Source organism: Mobula hypostoma, chromosome 5 (genome assembly GCF_963921235.1).
Source record: "Mobula hypostoma chromosome 5, sMobHyp1.1, whole genome shotgun sequence".
NCBI classification, from domain to species: Eukaryota; Metazoa; Chordata; class Chondrichthyes; order Myliobatiformes; family Myliobatidae; genus Mobula; species Mobula hypostoma.
In genome coordinates this window covers 143,173,299-143,194,652 of record NC_086101.1, presented here as the reverse complement: position 1 = coordinate 143,194,652, position 21,354 = coordinate 143,173,299, and the positions used below count along the sequence as shown (strand labels likewise).

The 21,354-nt window shown below is 42.1% G+C and overlaps 1 long non-coding RNA gene across 1 annotated transcript in view; it reads right to left on the bottom strand.

Moving 5' to 3' along the window:
• Positions 1-19,926: 19,926 nt before the first annotated feature.
• The window catches only part of LOC134346310 (uncharacterized), an 85,470-nt gene continuing 84,042 nt past the window's right edge, over positions 19,927-21,354 (bottom strand). The window contains exon 3 of the long non-coding RNA XR_010017898.1: positions 19,927-19,943. This is a non-coding gene — a long non-coding RNA (uncharacterized LOC134346310). The remainder of the gene's footprint in view (positions 19,944-21,354) is intronic.

The following is a 21,354-nucleotide window of genomic DNA, read 5'->3' as shown; positions in this document are numbered from 1 at the left end:
ACTGCTCTTTAATCTTCCTGGCTATTCTAATGAGGCCCAGCACAAGTTTGAGAAAAAACACTTAGTTTTCCAAATCAGAATCAGGTTTAATATCAATGGTATCTGCCATGAAATTTGTTGTTATGCGGCAGCACTACATTGCAATACATAATAGTAAAAGCTGTAAATTACAATAAGAATTATATATATATTTTAAGTTAAAATAAATAAGTAGTGAAGACAGAGATAAAAAGAGTAATGAGATAGTGTTCATGGGCTCAATGTCCATTCAGAAATCTGATAGCAAAGGGGAAGAAGCTGTCCCTGAATTGTTGCGTGTGTGCTTACAGGCTCCTGTACCTCCTCCCTGACGGTAGCAATGATAGTAGCATGTCCTGGGATGGTGGGAGTCCTTAATGATGATGAGGCACCGCTCCTTGAAGATGTACTGGATGCTGGGGAGGCTGGTGTCCATGATGGAGCTGACTGAGTCAGCTTATATTATAAGCTGAGTCTGCAGCTTATTTCGAACCTATGCATGGCTCCCACCGTCCCCTGTCCCCACAGCATACCAGCTGGTGATGCAGTCAGTTAGAATACTGTCCACAGTACATCTACTGTTGTTGACAAACCAAATCTCCTCGAACTCCTCATGAAATATACCCTCTGTCTTATCTTCTTTGTACCTGCATTGATATGCTGAGCCCAGGGCAGATCCTCAGAGATGCTGACATCATGGTGTCACTGGAATTCCAATGGCCAGGTTGCAGCCTTCATACACTAAATAGAGAGTTTTCCAGTTTTAGGAAAGTCATTCTTCGTGTGCCTGTTTCAGAACTGGCCATTTCTGTTGTGGTTAGGCTGTTTTTCTCTCTCCACTAGTATCATCAAATTTCATGGGAAATCCCATAGCTCTTCTATTAACAACACATAACGGAGAGAGAGAGGCAAAATCTGGTTCTTACTCCCAGCCTAACCCCCTGGGATTCACCCTAATATTGGCATTGGTTTATTATTGTCATACGTACCAAGAAACAGTGAAAAGATTGTCTGGCATACTGCTTATTCACATCAAATCATTACACAGTGTATTGTGCTAGAATAAAGTATAAAAACACCTCCCCCTCGTACCCCATCTGTTACTTATTTTTATGCACACATTCTTTCTCTCACTCTCCTTTTTCTCCCTCTGTCCCTCTGAATATACCTCTTGCCCATCCTCTGGGTCCCCCCCCCCCGCTCCTTGTCTTTCTTCCCGGACCTCCTGTCCCATGATCCTCTCGTATCCCCTTTTGCCTATCACCTGTCCAGCTCTTGGCTCCATCCCTCCCCCTCCTGTCTTCTCCTATCATTTTGGATCTCCCCCTCCCCCTCCAACTTTCAAATCTCTTACTCACTCTTCCTTCAGTTAGTCCTGACGAAGGGTCTCAGCCTGAAATGTCGACTGCACCTCTTCCTACAGATGCTGCCTGGCCTGCTGCGTTCACCAGCAACTTTGATGTGTGTTGCTTGAATTTCCAGCATCTGCAGAATTCCTGTTGTTTCAGAAAATGAAGTGCAGGTGTTAAGGAGCAATTTCATAACGAGGTAGATTGTGTGGCGAAAGAGTCTAAAGTTCAAAGAAAGTTTATTAACGAAGTATATGTATGTCACTATCTACAACCCTGAGATTCATTTTCTTGTGGGCATACACGGTAAATCCAAGAAACACTATAGAATCAATGAAAGACCACAGCCAACAGGACAGAAAAACAACCAACGTGCAAAAGACAACAAACTGTGTGAAAATACAAAAGAAAAAGACAAAATAATAATAAATAAGAAATTAGAAATAATTTATATTATTCAAATTCTGAGAACATGAGATGAAGGGTCCTTGAAAGTTTGTTCAAAGGTTGCAGGAACAATTCAGTGATGGAACAATCCAGTGATGGAGCAAGTGAAGTAGAGCGAAGTTATCCCCTCTGGTTCAACAGCCTGATGACTGAGGAGTAATAACTGTTCCTGAATCTGGTGGTGTGAGCTCTAAAGCTCCTGTACCTTCTTCCCGATGGCAAAAGCAAGAAGAGAGCATGGTCTGGATGGTGGGCGGGGCAGGGTTGGGTGAGAGGCTTGAGGGTGTCTGATAAATAAAAGGCATCCGTTAGTCTTGCGAGACCATGGATGTACACCTGGAAGGTCTTCACTCTCCAGGGCGCAAGCCTAGGCAAGGTTGTATGGATGACCAGCAGTTGCCCATGCTGCAAGTCTCCCCTCTCCACAACACCAATGTTGTCCAAGGGAAGGATATTAGGACCCATACAGCTTGGCACCAGTGTCATCGCAGAGCAATGTGTGATTAAGTGCCTTGCTCAAGGACACAACACGTTCCCTCGGCTGGGGCTCAAACTCACGACCTTCAGGTCGCTAGTCCAATGCCTTAACCACTTGACCACGTGCCTATGGGTGTCTGATACAAAAGTCTGGTACCATTATGATAGAAACTGTCCTTGAGCATGCTGGTACATGCTTTCAAACTTTTGCATCTTCTGCCTGATAGGAGAGAAGGGAAGAGAGTATACTCAGGGATGGTGGGATCTTTGATTATGCTGGCTGCTTTAAGGAGGCAGTGAGAAGTATATCAAGTAAGCAAGTTTACTTGTATAGCACTTTGCAAATTCAAGGTAGTTCAAAATGCTTTACATAGAACAAGATATAAATATCAAACACCAACTTTCAGACAGAGAATAAAACCACACAAAAATAGATATGATAAATAGAATTTACAGTGCAGGAGCTACAGTGAAAAGATAAGTTTTAAGCCCTGATTTAAAAGAGCTTAAAGTTGGGGCAGACTTCAGATCCTCTGGAAGGTTACTCCCGATATGTGGTGCATAGTAACCAAAAGTTGCTTCACCATGTTTAGTTTTGACCCTGAGGACAGAAAGCAGACCCACCCTAGACGACCTGAGAGCTCACGAATTCATAATGCAGCAAGAGATCAGAGGTGTATTTTGGTCCTTGAACATTCAGTGCTTTATAAACTAGAAGTAATATTTTAAAGTCAATCCTCTGCTGGACAGGAAGCCAGTGAAGTGATCTGAGAACTGGAGTGATACGTTCTACTTTCTTGGTCTTAGTGAGGAGCCTCGCAGCTGCGTTCTGAATCAGCTGCAGCTGTCTGAGGGATATTTTACAGAGATTTATGCAGCATCCACACAAACAGGAGATTTTGCACCTCAGTCTCATACGTTTGGTGGGGCCAGAGATGGTCTTCCCTGGACTTACGCAGCTGACAGAACATGAGTGTTACAGCGCCATGACCACCCACTTAAAGCACCTCATGTAGCACTGGGCAGTAGTCATTAATGTGTAATGTCTTAATGATAACAAGATAATGTTATCTTGTTTTTCGTGGGTGCCATGATGAAAGTGGTCTTCTCAAAGTAGGAGGGAACCACAGCCTGAAGCAGGGAGAAGTTAAAAATGAGAGAAATTCTCTCTGTCCTATCCATCCAGTTCTGATGAAATATTTAGACTACTTTTCTTTCACAGATTCTGTCTTGCCTGCTGAGTGTTTCTAGTAGTTATTGCAGTTCAGTTCATACTTTGAATGCTTTCTTACAGAGGAATGTATCAAACTTACTTTGGTTTGGATTGTGTTGTGTCTAGTACTAATCCCTAGTGTAATCCCCACAGCTGCACAGAATGTTCATGACCCAGCATATCCAGTTGAGCTGTGCCAGTCATCCTTTTACTAACTAACCACAAAGGTCAGGCAACAGATCCAGGATCACCCTATTCTAATTCTGTCAACTCTCTTAATTATTTCTGAATGTTCCTTATTATCAATAACATTTACACACTATTGAAATAAATTTAAATTATTTTTTAAAAATAAATTAAAAATATAATACTTTTGTCAGAAAGGTAAAATAAGAAAATTACAGAATGAATTCTATTGTCACTTACCTTTTCAGATCAGTGAACCCAATTCAAGTAAATGCGGGCAGCAATTTAAAGCTGAAAGGCAGATACAAAATGTATCCGTCTCATTTGTTCAGTGGACTGAGCTTCACCTTTGGACTCAGGAAAGCGTTCACTCACATTCAACAGCTCACCAGCAATTCTCTGCGGAACAATGATGTGACAAGGAATTCATTCCAGACCATTAATTCTACACCTCTGCATCCCTAACACCATGCATCCTTTACCCATGGATTCAACATTTCTCAAGGAAGCTTTGAAGGGATGCATTTTCCAAAACTTTTTAAATAAAATCATGTATTTTCATTTTGCTAATCTTCTGTTCCAGTGCAACATTTTCAAACAGTGGGCAGTGAGTCTATCAAATGAGCTGCCAGAAGAAGTGGCAGATAAAATCAAAACATTTAAAAGGCATTTGGACAGTTACATGGATACAAAGTATTTGGAGGAATATGTACGAAACCCAATCAAATGGGACAAACTCAGTTGAGTAACCTGGTTAACACAAACTAGTAGGGCTGATGGGCCTGTTTCCTGGCTGTAGAGCTCAATAATGTAAGAGTATTATTATAGGATTCAACACAGGAAATCAGTTGATGCATTACAAACTTCAAACACACTTGAGTTTATTGCATCCTAGATTTGAAGAGAGAGAAGAGTCTGCATGTGAAATAAAAATAAACTCACAATAAACATCCTTACAATGCACCTAGGGCAACAGAGGAAAGAGATAAACAAATATAACATGTGGACATTGGGAGAATGGATAGCATAAACAGTATCTCGTAAAAATTGGAGAAGTTGGAATGTCTACGTTGACTTGATGAGTGCATGGAAAGACATGTAGAGGAAATGTGTCTCAAGAAACAGCTCGCAAATTTGCCACTGGCTAGGAGACACACATTAACTGCAAGTTAGGCCACATATTCTTCAGATCAAGAAACAAATAAAATACTGAACATACAAATACTGTTAAGGATAAAGCAATTGTGAAAGCTAATGATTTTACCAGTCATTACCAAAATGAAAGGCATTTGATTTTTGAGTACGTTTGTATTATGAATGAAAGAATTTATGTAAAGGAATTGTAATCCATAAGGTAAACTTAGCTTATTTTCTAGGACCAATTAGTTTCATAACCCTTCATTCTGGTTTATCACCCATTAAAAACTAAGTTTCTTATCAAACATAATTTTTTTCTGGATGTTACAGTGAGGGGAGCTTTGTTCTTATCAGTTCTCTGATTCAGAGCATTATAGCAGAGTAGTAATCTACAGTAGTCACGAGGATCAAAAGAATTATGTTCTGTGATTATTCTTCTACCTACTAATGCACAAAGGTGAAAGTTCTCATACGTAAACATGCAAATATGTTCATTGATACTGATTTATATCCATGTTTTCATTCCCAGGGAAAGGGAACCAAAAACTAGAGGGTATTAGTTGAAGGTGAGTGGAAATTTATTTAAAAGGGGCATAAAGGACAACTTCTTCATTCAGAGGGTGGTTCAGCATTCAAAGTTCAAAGCATATTTTTTACCAAGTAGATTTATACCACCATATACATTACAACCCGGAGATTCAATTTCTTGTGGGGCTACTCAATAAATCCATAATAGAATCAATGAAAAACTATGCTAACTTGGGTGTTCAACCAGTGAGCAAAAAACAACAAACTGTGAAAATAAATAAATAAATAAGCAATAAATATTGAGATCATGAGATGAAAAGTCCTTGAAGAGTTCATAAGTTGTGGGAACATTTCAATGATTGGGCAACTGAAGCTGAATAAAGTTATCCCCTTTTGTTAAAGAGCCTGTTGACTGAGGATAATAACAGCGCTGGAAACTGGTGCTGTTCGTTCTGAGGCTCCTGTACCTCCTGATGGCAGTAGTAAGAAGAGAGCATGTCCTGGATGTGAGGCTGTTGTAAAATGGACAAAGTCACCGGAGAGACACTGAAACTAGTGGACACAAAAGTGTTTTATTCAACAAAAATGAGTAGCAGGCATTATATTGAGGCACTCTCAGAAGAAAAGGCTTCCTGACCCAATATTACATGACATTTTTATATGCAAAAGTCAAAGGTAACAGCAGGACAATTCTATAGTTACAATGTATCTACAATGACTCCTTTGAATTACATATAGTTTTCAAACAGCTTCCCTCTCTGCACCATACTCCAGACACCCAGACTGAATGTTAACCAGCATTGTCTGGTCTGCAATCAACTCTAGTGCACAGCTCTAGACAATAGGTACAGGAGTAGGCCATTTGGCCCTTCGGGCCAGCACCGCCATTCACTGTGATCATGGCTGATCATCCACAATCAGTATCCAGTTCCTGCCTTATCCCCATAACCTTCGATTCCGCTATCTTTAAGAGCTCTATTCATCTCTTTCTTGAAAGCATCCAGAGACTTGGCCTCCACTGCCTTCTGGGGCAGAGCATTCCACATATCCACCACTCTCTGGGTGAAGAAGTTTTTACTCAACTCCGTTCTAAATGGCCTACCCCTTATTCTTAAACTGTGGCCTTTGGTTCTGGACTCACCCATCAGCGGGAACATGCTTCCTGCCTCCAGCGTGTCCAATCCCTTAATAATCTTATATGTTTCAATCAGATCCCCTCTCATTCTTCTAAATTCCAGTGTATACAAACCCAGTCACTCCAATCTTTCAACACATGACAGTTCCGCCATCCCAGGAATTAACCTTGTGAACCTACGCTGCACTCCCTCAATAGCAAGAATGTCCTTCCTCAAATTTGAAGGCCAAAACTGCACACAATACTCCAGGTGTGGTCTCACCAGGGCCCTGTACAGCTGCAGAAGGACCTCTTTGCTTCTATACTCAACTCCTCTTGTTATGAAGGCCAGCATGCCAGGTAAACAATTCTTCAGGATTGCACTTTAAATTCAATTTTTAATTCATGTTCATGTCTGAAGAATGTTTGCTGGTGAGTAAATATTTGCTTTATACCACAACTCCAGAATACACCCTAACAGACCTCCTCTTGGCCCTCCGAGACAAAAATAAATTTGTTTCCAGAATGGCCAAACTTTTAAGGGGGATCTGAACAAATAAAACAAAAAATACCCTGTACTACTGAACCCCTTCCCCAATTATCCTATGTACATCCACACCTACACTATCATTCCTAATAGCTTCCTACAAGACTCTAAGCAAGAATTGTTGCAGAAATTTGACTAAGTCTTTAAAATGCAGCTTTGTCATTCATTTGCCTGCTGCCTCCTTCCTTGCTGGCTGATTGCAGTTTAATCACATTCTTTGTCTTCACTCCTTCATGTATCAGGCTCACAGACAGCAGTTCACACTCCATGTTATGACAGAAACATAGAAATACAGAAAACCTATGGCACAATACGTGCCCTTCAACCCACGAAGTTATGCCGAACATGTCCTTACCTGAGAAATTACCTAGGGTTACCCATAGCCCTCTATTTTTCTAAGCTCCATGCACCTATCCAAAAGTCTCTTAAAAGACCCTATCGTATCCACCTCCACCACCATTGCCGACAGCCCATTTCACGGACTCGCCACTCTCCGAGTAAAAAACTTACCCCTGACATCTCCTCTGTACCTACTTCCAAACACCTTAAAACTGTGTCTTCTTGTGGCAACCATTTCAGTCCTGGGAAAAAGCCTTTGACTATCCACATGATCAATGCCTCTCGTTGTCTTATATACCTCTATCAGGTCACATCTTATCCTCAGTTGCTCAAAGGAGGAAAGGCCGAGTTCACTCAACCTATTCTCGTAAGGCATGCTCCCCAATCCAGGCGACATCCTTGTAAATCTCCTTTGCACCCTTTCTATGGCTTCCACATCCTTCCTGTAGTGAGGCGACCAGAACTGAGCACAGTACTCCAAGTGGGGTCTGACCAGGATTCTATATAGCTGTAACATTACCTCTCAGCTCCTAAATTCAATTACACGATTGATGAAGGCCAATATACCGTACGCTTTCTTAACCACAGAGTCAACCTGCGCAGCTGCTTTGAGCGTCCTATGGACTAGGACCCCAAGATCCCTCTGATCCTTCACAATGCCAAGGGTCTTTCCATTAATGCTATATTCTGCCATCATATTTGACCTACCAAAATGAACCACTTCACACTTATCTGGGTTGAACTCCGTCTGCCACTTCTCAGCCCAGTTTTGCATCCTATCAATGTCCTGCTGTAACCTCTGACAGCCCTCCACAGTATCCACAACACCCCCAACCTTTGTGTCATCAGCAAACTTATTAACCCATCCCTCCACTTCCTCATCCAGGTCATTTATAAAAATCATGAAGAGTAAGGGTCCCAGAACAAATCCCTGAGATGCATCACTGGTCACTGACCTCCATGCAGAATATGACCCATCTACAATCATTCTTTGCCTTCTGTGGGCAAGCCAGTTCTGAATGCAATGTCCCCTTGGATCCCATGCCTCCTTACTTTCTCAATAAGCCTTGCATGGGTACCTTATCAAATGCCTTGTTGAAATCCATATACACTACATCTACTGCTCTTCCTTCATCAATGTGTTCAGTCACATCCTCAAAAAATTCAATCAGGCCTGTAAGGCACGACCTGCCCTTGATAAAGCAATGTTAACTATTCCTAATCATATTATACCTCTCCAAATGTTCATAAATCCTGCTGCTCAGGATCTTCTCCATCAACTTACCAACCACTGAGGTAAGACTCACTGGTCTATAATTTCCTGGGCTATCCCTATTCCCTTTCTTGAATAAAGGAACAATATCTACAACCCTCCAATCCTCTGGAACCTCTCCCACCCCCATTGATGATGCAAATATCATTGCCAGAGGCTCAGCAATCTCTTCCCTTGCCTCCCACAGTAGCGTGGGGTACATCTCATCCGGTCCCAGCGACTTATCCAACTTGATGCTTTCCAAAAGCTCCAGCACATCCTTTTTCTTAATATCTACATGCTCAAGCTTTTCAGTCTGCTGCAAGTCATCAGTACAATCACCAAAATCCTTTTCCATAGTGAATACTGAAGTAAAGTATTCATTAAGTAGCTCTGCTATTTCCTCCGGTTCCATACACACTTTCCCACTGTCACACTTGATAGGTCTTATTCTTTCACGTCTTATCCTCTTGCTTTTCACTTACTTGTAGAATGCCTTGGGGTTTTCCTTAATCTTGCCCACCAAGGCCTTCTCATGGCCCCTTCTGGCTCTCCTAATTTCCTTCTTAAACTCCTTCCTGTTAGCCATATAATCTTCTAGATCTCTAACATTACCTAGCTCTCTGAACCTTTTGTAAGCTTTTCTTTTCTCCTTGACTAGATTTTTTATAGCCTTTGTACACCACTGTTCCTGTACTCTACCATAACTTCCCTGTATCATTGGAACATACCCATGCAGAACTCCACACAAATATCCCCTGAACATTTGCCACATTTCTTCCATACTTTTCCTTGAGAACATCTGTTTCCAATTTAAGCTTCCAATTTCCTGCCTGTTAGCCTCATAATTCCCTTTACTCCAATTAAATGCTTTTCTAACTTGTCTGTTCCAATCTCTCTGCAATGCTATTCTAAAAGAGATAGAATTATGACCACTATCTCCAAAATGCTCTCCCACTGAGAGATCTGACACCTGACCAGATTCATTTCCCAATACCAAATCAAATACAGCCTCTACTTTTGTAGGCTTATCTATATATTGTATCAAGAAACCTTCCTGAACACACCTAACAAACTCCACCCCATCTAAACCCCTTGCTCTATGGAGATGCCAATCAATATTTGGGAAATTAAAATCTCCCATCACGACAACTCTGTTATTATTACACTTTTCCAGGATCTGTTTCCCTATCTGCTCCTCGATATCCCTGTTACTATTGGGCGGCCTATAAAAAACACCCAGAAAGTTATTGACTCCTTCCTGTTCCTAACCTCCACCCACAGAGACTCCGTAGACAATCCCTCCATGGCGTCCTCCTCTTCTGCCCTCGTGACACTATCTCTGATCAACAGTGCCACGCCCCCACCTCTTTAGCCTCCCTCCCTGTCCTTTCTGAAACATCTAAACCCGGCACTTGAAGTAACCATTCCTGCCCCCAAGCCATCCAAATCTCTGTAATGGCCACTACATCATATCTCCAAGTACTGATCCACGCTCTAAGCTCATCTGCTTTGTTCAAAATACTCCTTGCGTTAAAATAGACACATCTCAAACCTTCGTTCTGAGCGCGTCCCTTCTCTGTCACCTATCTATCCTCCCTCTTGCACTGTCTACAAGCTTTCTGTATTTGTGAGCTAACTTCCTCTTCCCCAGTCTCTTCAGTTCAGTTCCCACCCCCCAATAATTCTAGTTTAAACTCTCCCCAGTAGCCTTAGCAAACTTCCCCACCAGGATGTTGGTCCCCCTGGTATTCAAGTGCAACCTGTCCTTTTTATACAAGTCACACCTGCCTCAAAAGAGGTCCCAATGATCTAGAAATCTGAATCCCTGTCCCCTGCTCCAATCCCTCAGCCACGCATTTATCCTCCACCTCATTCTATTCTTATACTCACTATCGTGTGGCACAGGCAGTAATCCCGAGATTACTACCTTTGAGGTCCTGCTTCTCAACTTCCTTCCTAACTCCCTGTTGCCTTTTTTCAGGACCTCTTCCCTTTTCCTACCTATGTCATTGGTACCAATATGTACCATGACCTCTGGCTGTTTTCCCTCCCACTGCAGGATATCTTGGACGCGATCTGAAACATCCCAGACCCTGGCACCTAGGAGGCAAACTACCATCCGAGTTTCTTCCCTGCATCCACAGAATCACCTGTACGACTCCCTAACCATAGAGTCCCCTATCACTGCCTTCCTCTTCCTTTCCTTACCCTTCTGAGTTACAGGGCCAGACTCTGTGTCAGAGGCATGGTCACTGTTGCTTCCCCCACGTAGGCTGTCCCCCCCCATTGGTACTCAAACAGGAGTACTTGTTGTCAAGGGGTACAGCCACAGGGGTACTCTCTAGTACCTGACTCTTCCCCTTCCCTCTCCTTACTGTGACCCACTTGTCTGTCTCCCGTGGCCCCGGTGTGATCCTTTCTACTACCTCCTCGCTCTCCCTGAGCAGGCAAAGGTCATGGAGCTGCATCTCCAGTTCCCTAACTCGGTCCCTTAGGAGCTTCAGCTCAACACACCTGGTGCAGATATGGCCGTCCGGGAGACTGGGAGAATCCAGGACCTCCCACATCTGACACCGAGCACAGAAAACTGGCCTCACACACATACTACTTCCTGTCCGCAATTAACACAGGTAAACACCCTACCTCGCCTTGTCCCATTACCGCCTAAGCCCATTGAGCCAAAGCCCAATCACTCTGCCTCCCTCTCACTCCGCTGCCCGCTCCGAACGCTGCCCATTGGATTTGTCAGAAGATTGTCAGAATCTTGACTACTATTCTCTCCACCCCTCTCATTGATGTGCAGTAGGGGTTGGGGTGTTCTCTATTTGAATGACTGCAAGGATCTGAGGTGACGTAGGTGAGTAGCTGGGTGACTGTCAGGAGAAATAGAAACAGGCAGTTTGAGCAGAGCACCCTTGTGGCCATTCCAGTCAAAAATAAGTATACCACTTTGGATACTTTTGTAGGGGCTGACCTCTCGGGAGAATGCCACAGCAACCGGGTGACAGACACTGAGCATGGGTTCATGGCGCAGAAGGGAAAGAGAGAGAAGAAGGCAGCAGTAGTGATAGGGGACTCAATAGTGAGGGGAACAGACAGAAGATTCTGTGGACGCAAATAGGATACCCGCATGGTATATTGCCTCCCAGATGCCAGGGTCAGGGATGTCTCAGATCGCGTCCACAGCATTTTGGAGAGGGAGGGGGAGCAGCCAGATGTCTTGATACATATTGGTACCAATGACCTAGGAAGGAAAAGCCATTAGGTCCTGAAAAGAGAATTTAGAGAGCTAGGTAGAAAGCTGAAATGCAGAACCTCCTGGGTAGTAAATTCTGGATTGCTGCCTGTGTCACGCACCAGTGAGGGTAGAAACGGGATGTTTGGCAGTTAAATGCTGAGAAGCTGGTGCAAGGGGCAGGGCTTCAGGTTCTTGGATAATTAGGATCTCTTCTGGGGGATGTATGACTTGTTGCACCTGAACCTGAGGGGAACGAATATTTTCGTGGGCAGGTTTGTTAGAACTCTTGGGGAGGGTTTAAACTAACTAGGCAGGGGTGTGTGAACTGGAGTGAAGGGACTCAGGATAGGATGGATGGTAAAAAAGTAAAGATAGCATGCAGTCATATTGTCAGGAAGGGCAGGCAGGTGATGGGACTTAGTTGCAGCCAGCAGGCTGAGTATTAAATCATTAGGGATGCAGAATGAGAAAGGATAGCAAATACCGTACTCAAGGTGTTATATCCAAATGCGCATAGTATAAGAAATAAGGTGGATGATCTAGTTGCAATACTATAGATTGCCAGTTATGATGTTGTGGCCATCACTGAATTGTGGCTGAAGGATGGTTGTAGTTGGGAGCTGAATGTCCAAGGTTACATGTTATATCAAAGGGATAGGAAGGTAGGCAGAGGGGGTGGGGTGGCTGTACTGGTAAAAAATGACATCAAATCAGTAGAAAGATCTGACATCGGATCGGAAGGTGTTGAATCCTTATAGGTTGAGTTAAGAAACTGCAAAGGTAAAAGGATGTTGATGGCAGTTTTCTACAGGCCTCCCAACAGTGTCCGGGAGGTGGACAACAGGTTACAACAGGAAATAGAAAAGGCGAGTGAAAAGGGCAAAGTTATGGTAGTCATGGGAGATTTTAACTTGCAGGTCGATTGGGAAAATTAGGTTGATAATGGATCTCAAGAGAGTGAGTTTGTTGAATACCTAAGAGTTGGCTTTTTAGAGCAGTTAGTCAATGAGCCTACTAGCTGATCTGCTATACTGCATTAGGTGTTATGTAATGAACTGGAGGCAATTAGGGAGCTTAAGGTAAAAGAACCCTTAGGAATCAGTGATCACAATATAATTGTGTTCAACTTGAAACTTGATAGGGAGAAAGTAAAGTCTGATGTAACAGTATTTCAGTGGAGTAAGGGAAATTACAGTGGTATGAGAGAGAAGTTGGCCAAAGTAAACTGGAAGGAGCTGCTGGCAGAGGTGTCGGTAGAGCAGGAATGGTGTGTGTTTCTTGGAAAAATGAGGAAGGTGTAGGACATGTGTATTCCAAAAATGAAGAAATGCTCAAATAGTAAAATAGTACAACCATGGACAAGGGAAGTCAAAGCTATTGTAAAAGCAAAAGAAAGGGCATAAAGTAAAGCAAAAATTAATGGGAAGAAAGAGGATAGGGAAGTTTTAAAAATGTGCAGAGAGCAACTAAAAAAATCATTAGAAGGGAAAAGATGAAATATGAAAACAAGCTAGCAAATAATATCAAAGTGGATAGTAAAAGTTTTTTCTAGTTAAAAATAAAAGAGAAATGAGAGTGGATATAGATAGATAGATAGATAGATAGATAGATAAATAGACATACTTTATTGATGCCGAGGTTTCGTTACAGTTGCTCCAACCAAGAATAGAGTATAAATATAGCAATATAAACCATAATAATTAAATAATAATATGTAAATTATGCAAATATGTAAATATAGGACCGCTAGAAAATGAGACAGGAGAAATAATCGGGGACAAGGAGATGGCTGATGAACTAAATGAGTATTTTGCTCCAGTCTTCACTGTGGAAGACATTAGTAGTATGCCTGATGTTGTAGTTTGTGAGGGAAGAGAAGTGGGTGCAGTTACTGTTACAAGACAGAAGGTGTTCAAATAGCTGAATGACCTAAATGTACAAAAGTCATCCGGACCAGAGGAACTGCACCCTAGGGTTCTGAAAAAGTTAGTGTTAGAGATTGTGGTGGCATTAGAAATGATCTTTCAAAAATCATTGGACTCTACCATGGTGCCAGAAGACTGGAAAATTGCAAATGTTGCTCCACTCTTTAAGAGAGGAAGAAGGCAGCAGAAAGGAAATTATAGAGCAGTTAGCCTGCTGTCAGTAATTGGGAAAATGTTAGAATCAATTGTTATGGATGTGACGGAGTACTTGGTGACACAGGACAAGGTAAGACAAAGTCAGCATGGTTTCCTCAAGGGAAAATCCTGCCTGATGAACCTATTGGAATTCTTTGAGGAGATTACAAGTAGGATAGATAAAAGGGACGTAGTGGATGTTGTATATTTGGACTTTCAAAAGGCCTTTGACAAGGTGCCACAGATGAGGCTGCTTACCAAGTTAAGAGCCCATAGTATTACAGGAAAGTTATTGGCATGGTTAGAGCACTGGCTGACTGCTAGGATCCTTTTCTGGTTGGCTGCCAGTGACTAGTGGTGTTCTGCAGGGGCTGGTGTTGGGACCACTTCTTTTTATGCTGTATATCAATGATTTAGATGATGGAATAGATGGCTTTGTTGCCAAGTTTGCAGATGATATGAAGAATGGTGGAGGGACAGGTAGTTTTGAAGAAACAGATAGGATGCAGAAGGACATAGACAGATTAGGAGAATGGGCAAGAAAGTGGCAAATGAAATGCAATGTTGGAAAATGTATGGTCATGCATGGTCATTACAGAGTACAATTACCATTTTACCTTAACATGCTATTCACAGCTTGCTGTCACACTCTCCCAGTGTCCTCTGCCTTTGCATTTGCTGTCGGTCTGCTTCCATCAGCTGTGGTCAGGTCTGATGCAGGCAGCTGGTGTTCATCACATGGGTTCTCTGCAATGACACGGTTACTGGGTACACTTGATCTCTTGCTCTGTCTGTGAGGATGACAAGAAGGTGGGATATATGGGTTAACCTGAGTCCAGTGCTCCACTTCCTGCCTTGCCTGGACTATACTCCATCGCAGGTGTCATTCGTCCTGTGCACCACCAGTGGCTTTGTCCACCTGGGAGTGAACCCTGTCTTTTCAAACAACTCCCTTACCATGACTGGCTCACCTGGTTGTAGGAGGACTATCTTCTCTTCCTCTGTCTCTCTCTGATCCAGAATATGTTGCTGCTGCTTTGCTCAATCCCTCCATATGTTACGCTGGTTACAGTGCTCCTTTGCATCTCCATATAATCTTACTAAATTGGCAGTTGTAGTTTCTTCCTGTACATTTGTAATTTCTGTTGCTTCTTGTTCTTCCCCTGGCCTCCTCGCATTGATGTCTGCCCATTCACTTCCTTTCTGATTCTTGCTATCCTTTTTCTGAAGAGCTTTTACTTTCATCACTGCTACAACCTCAGCAAACTGTACAGCTCCTGGCTGTGCTTGGCCCCTACCCTTGGGACGTCCTGAGATAAGTCTCCTGTCTCTCCTCCCTGCATGGGGTTGCCGTCTCTCTGAGGGCAATGTTATCTGCTTTGCGTGTCTCACATGTTTGATGTCCCTGTTAGTTCTCTTTTTCCTGAGTCTGATCACACCTGCCCTACTCAGTGTGTCTATCTCCAGGATAGTACCTTCATTGTCTGGGCATGCCCAGAAATCTACAGGAAGCTGTACTCCCTCTATCTCAGGTACCTGGGGCTGACTTCTCTCTGCCCTCGTTTTTTCACTTTCAGTACTGGTAATGTAAATTATCTCTGAATATAGAGGAGATCCTTAATGAATATTTTGCTTCAATATTCACAAGGGTCCGCCAGCTGGTGGCATAGTGGCATCAGCGCTGGACTTCGGAGTGAAGGTTCCTGAGTTCAAATCCAGCCGACTCCCTTGCACAGTTTCCATCCGTGCTGGGTTGAGCATTGAGCTAACAACTCGGCCTCGTAAAAATAAGAAAGCCTGCTTAAAAAAACGCTGTCGTGACGGTGTCCCAATGACTCCACTCAGAGTTAAGGGTTTTCTTCTTCTTCATTCACCAGGGCCAGGAACTTGGACAAATGGGAGGTTAGGATAGAACTGGCTAATGTGCTAGGATAGAACATGACACGGTTAAGAAAGAGCCAGTTTTGGATCTTCTGGAAAATATTCAGATGGAAAAGCCCCAGGGCTAGATGGGTTATGTCCTAGATTATAATAAGAAGAGAGAGAAGAGATTTTTGGGACATTGATGATTATATTTATGTTCTTACTGGCCTCAGGATTAGTACTAAATGGATTGAGGATGGTAAACATTGTTCCATTGTTCAAGAAAGCACATAGGGATAACTGTGGGAATCATACAACTGGGAGTCTTATGTCAATGGTAGACAAAATAACAAAGACAGTTCTTAGAGACAGGATTAGCAAGCAGTTGGAGAAGCATGGTCTTAATACAAATAGTCATCATGGCTTTGTGAGGGCCAGGATGACTCACAAGCCTGAAAAAGATGTTTGAGAAGATGATAGAACAAATCGATGAAGTGGATATGGAATTCATGGAAACTTGTCTGCATGGATTAGTAGTTGGAGAGTATTCTGCTTATACATTACTGATCAATGATCTGCTCTGGGAACACTGCACTTTGTGATTGTTACCAAATGATATAGGTGAAGAAGTGGAAGGGTGGGTTAATAGGTCTGCAGATGACACGAAAGTTGGTGGTATTATGAAGAGTGTAGAAGGTTGTCATAGGTTATAACAGAACATTGATACGATGCAGAGCTGGGCTGAAAAATGGCAGATGGTGTTCAATCCAAAAAACTGATGTGATACACTTTGGAAGATGAAACTTGAAGGTAAAGTACAAGGTGAACAGCAGGACTTTTAGTAGTGTGGAAGAACAGATAGATCTTGGGATTCAAGTCCATATATCCGTCAAAGTTGCCATGCAATTTGATAGGGTGGTTAAGAAGGTGTACAGTGTGCTAGTCATCATTAGTTGGGGGATTGAGTTCAATAGCTATGAGCTTTAGAGAAGGTGCAGAGGAGATTTACCAGGATATGACATGGATTAGAAAGCACATCATATGAGGAACAGTTAAGCAAGCTCAGGCTTTTATTTTTGGAATGAAGCAGGATGACAGATCAGGAAGGCCGTTCAAGAAGGCATCTCATCATCTTCACCTTCTCAAGGGCAATTATGGATGGGCAATAAATGCTAGCTTTGCTGGCGATGCCTACATCCTATAAATCAATAAATTTAAAAAAACAGATAACTTGATGGAAGTGAGAGACATAGATGGAGTGGACAGCCAGTATCCTTTTCCCAGGGCAGCAATGGTCAATCAGTTTAAGATGAGTGGAGGAAAGTTTAGGGAGATGTCAGAGATAGGCTTTTGTACAGAGAGTATTTAGTTCCCAGAATGCACTGCCAGTGGTGGTGACAGGGGCTGATACAATAGTATCATTTAAGAAACTCCTAGACATATGGATGTAATAAAGATGAAAGGTAATGGGCTGTGACAATAGAATACTATAGCACATGATGTTGTGCCAACCCATATATTCCTTAAAAAAAAGTACTAAACCCACATTACCCCGCGACCCTCTATTTTTCTTTCATCCATGTGCCTGTCCAAGAGCTCTTAAATACCCGTAATATTTTAGCTTCCACCACCATCCCTGGCAAGTCATTCCAGGCACCCACAACCCTCTGTGTAAAAAACTTATCCCTGATGTCTCCCCTAAACTCCCCTCCCTTAACTTTGTACATATGCCCTCTGGTGTTTGCTATTCGTACCCTGGGAAACGTGAGAGGAAAGGTTAAGATTGATTGTGGAGTAGGCTATATAGATTGGTACAACATTATGGGCTGAAGGATCCATAATGTACAATATTGTTCTATGTTCTCTGTTCCAAACCCCACATCAGTACATAGCACACAGGATTTTGACCTGAAGTGTCAACAATTCCTTGCTTCTCATAGTTGTTGCTCGACCCAGCACACTGCTTGTTGGCTAGACTCCAGTTTCTGCTGTCTCCTGTATATCTCTGCTAAAGGAAATAGGCCCAGTCCACACTGCTGTTGGCCATCATAACTAGATACGTCTTGAAATAAATCTGCCCTTCAACCACTGTAATTCCAAAGTAAAGCTGTTAAAAAATGTTTGCTAAAGAAAACTACTGTACTTCTTACAAAGATTTTCAGGTTTAGTAGACTTTTAATATTTCCCCAGATTCTTTTGATCTCAGTCTTATGTTCTTGCTTGGAGATAATTTCATGAATTCCATTGAGATGGATTATCACATACCACATCAAAGGATCATGGTTTGTCTAGCCTTTCCTTTTGCTTTAAGTATTAAGATATATTGAAATCTTGGTTATGAAAGAAGCTGTACTCCTTGACTTGACTTTCTCTGTGAAATCTATATGAAGTGGAGAGTAAATAAGGGGGTTATCCAATTGAGCCTCACAGTTACCACATTCAATCTGTGCAGGTTCATTGGATTCCTGTTCACGAGGAACTAGACAAAATTTCTATTTATCTGATCTTCCACAAACCACTAAAACAGATCAAAATGATTAATAGCTCCTGTCAGTGAATTATATTCCTTCTCACTGTGGGCAATTTGAATTCCTCTTTCAGGTACAAAACAACATGACAGAATAAAACCCTTCCATGGAGATCAGAGACTGCAAGCTGCTACTTGCTGTGATTCTTTCTTTAATAGAACAGTACGTCATTTGCGTGAGAAACCATATTTGGCTTTTTCACTAGATAAAGAGCAGATGAAATACTTAAGACAAACGTAATCCACAACAAAAACAAAGCGCTGGAAAATTTGTGGTGGTGTGGAGGTGTCAAACAGAATGTGTGGAGGTAAAGGGTGTAAGTCAAAATTTTGTGTCAATTCTTAGAGTGAATAAGAAAACTTGCCAATATGTAACAATATGTCCTGGTTGGGATAAAGGCTGCTAGGTAATAGGTGGAACCAGTTAGGAAAATTTTAGAGGAATATGGGCCAAACACAAGCAAATGGGACTACCTGAGATAGACAACTTGATCAAAAATGGTTAATTCGGCCAAAGAATCTTTTTCTGTGCTGTATAGCTCTGTAGGGAGGGGATGACAAGCAGATAGTATCAAATGGAGGTAGAAGGGGAGAGATTGTGCTGGAGGCTCATAGACAATTAGTGGAGCCAGATGGAATTGGATGATAGGTGGATGGAAACAGCAGGGAAGAGAAGATTACAGGTATGAACAAAGGGAGAAGAAAAAGCAAATGTATATTTAAAGACAGCATTGGGGATGTGGATTACATGAAATTGGGAAATTTAATATTCATGCCATTGAGTTGTAAGCTTCCTGAGCTAATATTGTGTTTGGCCTATCTATAGCAATGGAGAAAACTGAGGTCAGATACTGCTCAAGTGTGGGAAGAAGAGTTAACTTAGATGATCATTGTGGACAGAGTGCAATTATTTCACAAAATGATGCCCAGTCTATGCTTGGATTCAACACTGTAATGGAGGCTCACACTGAGTGATGAAATACAATAATTGTCCTACCAAAGGAGATGCAAAAAGCGGGTCTGGTATTTCTTGGAGTTTAAAAGAACGAGGAGTGACTTATTCAAAGATATTGGATCTCGGGGGCTTGACAGGGTAGATGTTGGGATGTTTTCACTAGTAAGAAAATTTTAAACAAAGAGACGCTTAAAACTGAGGTACATAGAAATTTATTTTCACAGTGGGCAGGAAATATGTGGAATTCCCTGCCCTGGCAGGTGATGGAAGCTGGATAACTAGAGATGTTTAAAGTAGAGGGTGAAGAAATATTTGATAGATCGAAGGGGAAAGAGAAATGGCACAGAAGTTTAAGTCCAGCATCGATCAGCTATGATTAATACTAAGGGGTGAGCCTGAATTAAGGGGCCAGATGGTCGATTCTTGCTCCTGTTTTCTTGTCTTATTGATTTGAAAATAGTAAACCATACCAATTTCATAATAAGCATTGTACATTTATACACAAAAATTCTGACTCAGTCACACGCACTAAATATGTTGTGTACTAGATAAAAATCATAAACTTGCAGATATTAGATACCTGGAATAAAAACAGAAACTGGTGGAAGTTCTCAGTATGTCAGGTAGCATCTGTGGGAGAGAAACTAAATTAATACTTCAGATCTAAAACCTTTCATGAGAACTGGGGAAGAGAGAAAACCCTCATGCTTGATGTTAACTTCTTTCGTAGTTCTGATGAAAATTATTTGAACTGATTCATTAGGCCAGAAGATCATAAATCAGAGAAGCAGAATTAGGCCATTCAGCCCATCAAGTCTGTTCTGCCATTCCATCATGGCTGATTTATTATCCCTCTCAACCCCTTCTCCTGCCTTTTCTCCTTAGCCTTTGATGATTATTCTTGCAGTATTCCTTAAAGGTTAACTTGCAGATTGAATCAGTGGTAAGGAAGGCAAATGCAATGTTAGCATTCACTTCAAGAAGAATAAAATATAAGAGCAATGATATAATGCTGAGGCTTTATCAGGCATTGGTCAGACTGTACTTGAAGTATTGTGTATAGTTTTGGGCTCCTTATCTAAGAACAGATATGCTGGCATTGGAGGGGATCTAGAGGAGGTTCATGAGAATGTCCCTGGGTATAAAAGGCTTAACATATGAGGAGTATTTGATGGTTTTGGGCCTGTGCTCACTGGAGCTTAGAAGAATGGAGGGCGGGGAGGTGAATCTCATTGAAACTTATCAAATATTGAAAGACCTATATAGAGTGGATTTGGAGAGGATTTTTCCTATAATGCATGAGTCTAGAACCAGAGAGCACAGCCTCAGAATAAAGGCACAAAGATGAGCAGGAATTTCTTTAGCTAGGGAGTGATGAATCTGTGGAATTCATTGCCATGAACGGCTGTGGAGGCCAAGTCATTGAGTATATTTAAAGTGGTTGTTGGTAGGTTCTTGATTAGTCAAGGTGTCTAAGGTTACAGAGAGAAGGAAGAAGAATGGGGTTGTGAGGGATAATAAATCAGCCATGTTGGAATGGCAGAGAATATGTGATGGGCTGAATGGCCTAATTCTGCTCCTATGCCTTGTGGTCCTTTTGTCTTTATTTCTTCTATTAAAGTGCATGACCATACACTTCCCTACGCTATATTCCATTTCTCTCTTCCTTGCTCATTCTCCCAATTTGTTAAAATCCTTCTGCAGATTCCCTGCTTCCTCAATACTACCTGCTCCTCCACCTATCTTCACATTGTCTGTAAGCTTGGCCACAACACCACCACTTCCATCAACCAAATTATTGACCAATACTGTAATGTGACAAGAAGTGGTTCCAATACCAAACCCTGCGGAACACTGCTAGTCATTGGCAGCCCACCAGAAATGGCCCTCTTTATTCCCACGCTTTACCTTCTGCCAGTCTGACAATCATTGTTTCTTGTAATACCATGGGCTCTTATTTTGTTAACTAGCCTCATGTTTGTTACCTTGTTAAAGGCCTTCTGAAAATCAAAGTAAATGACATCCAGTGACTCTCTGGTGT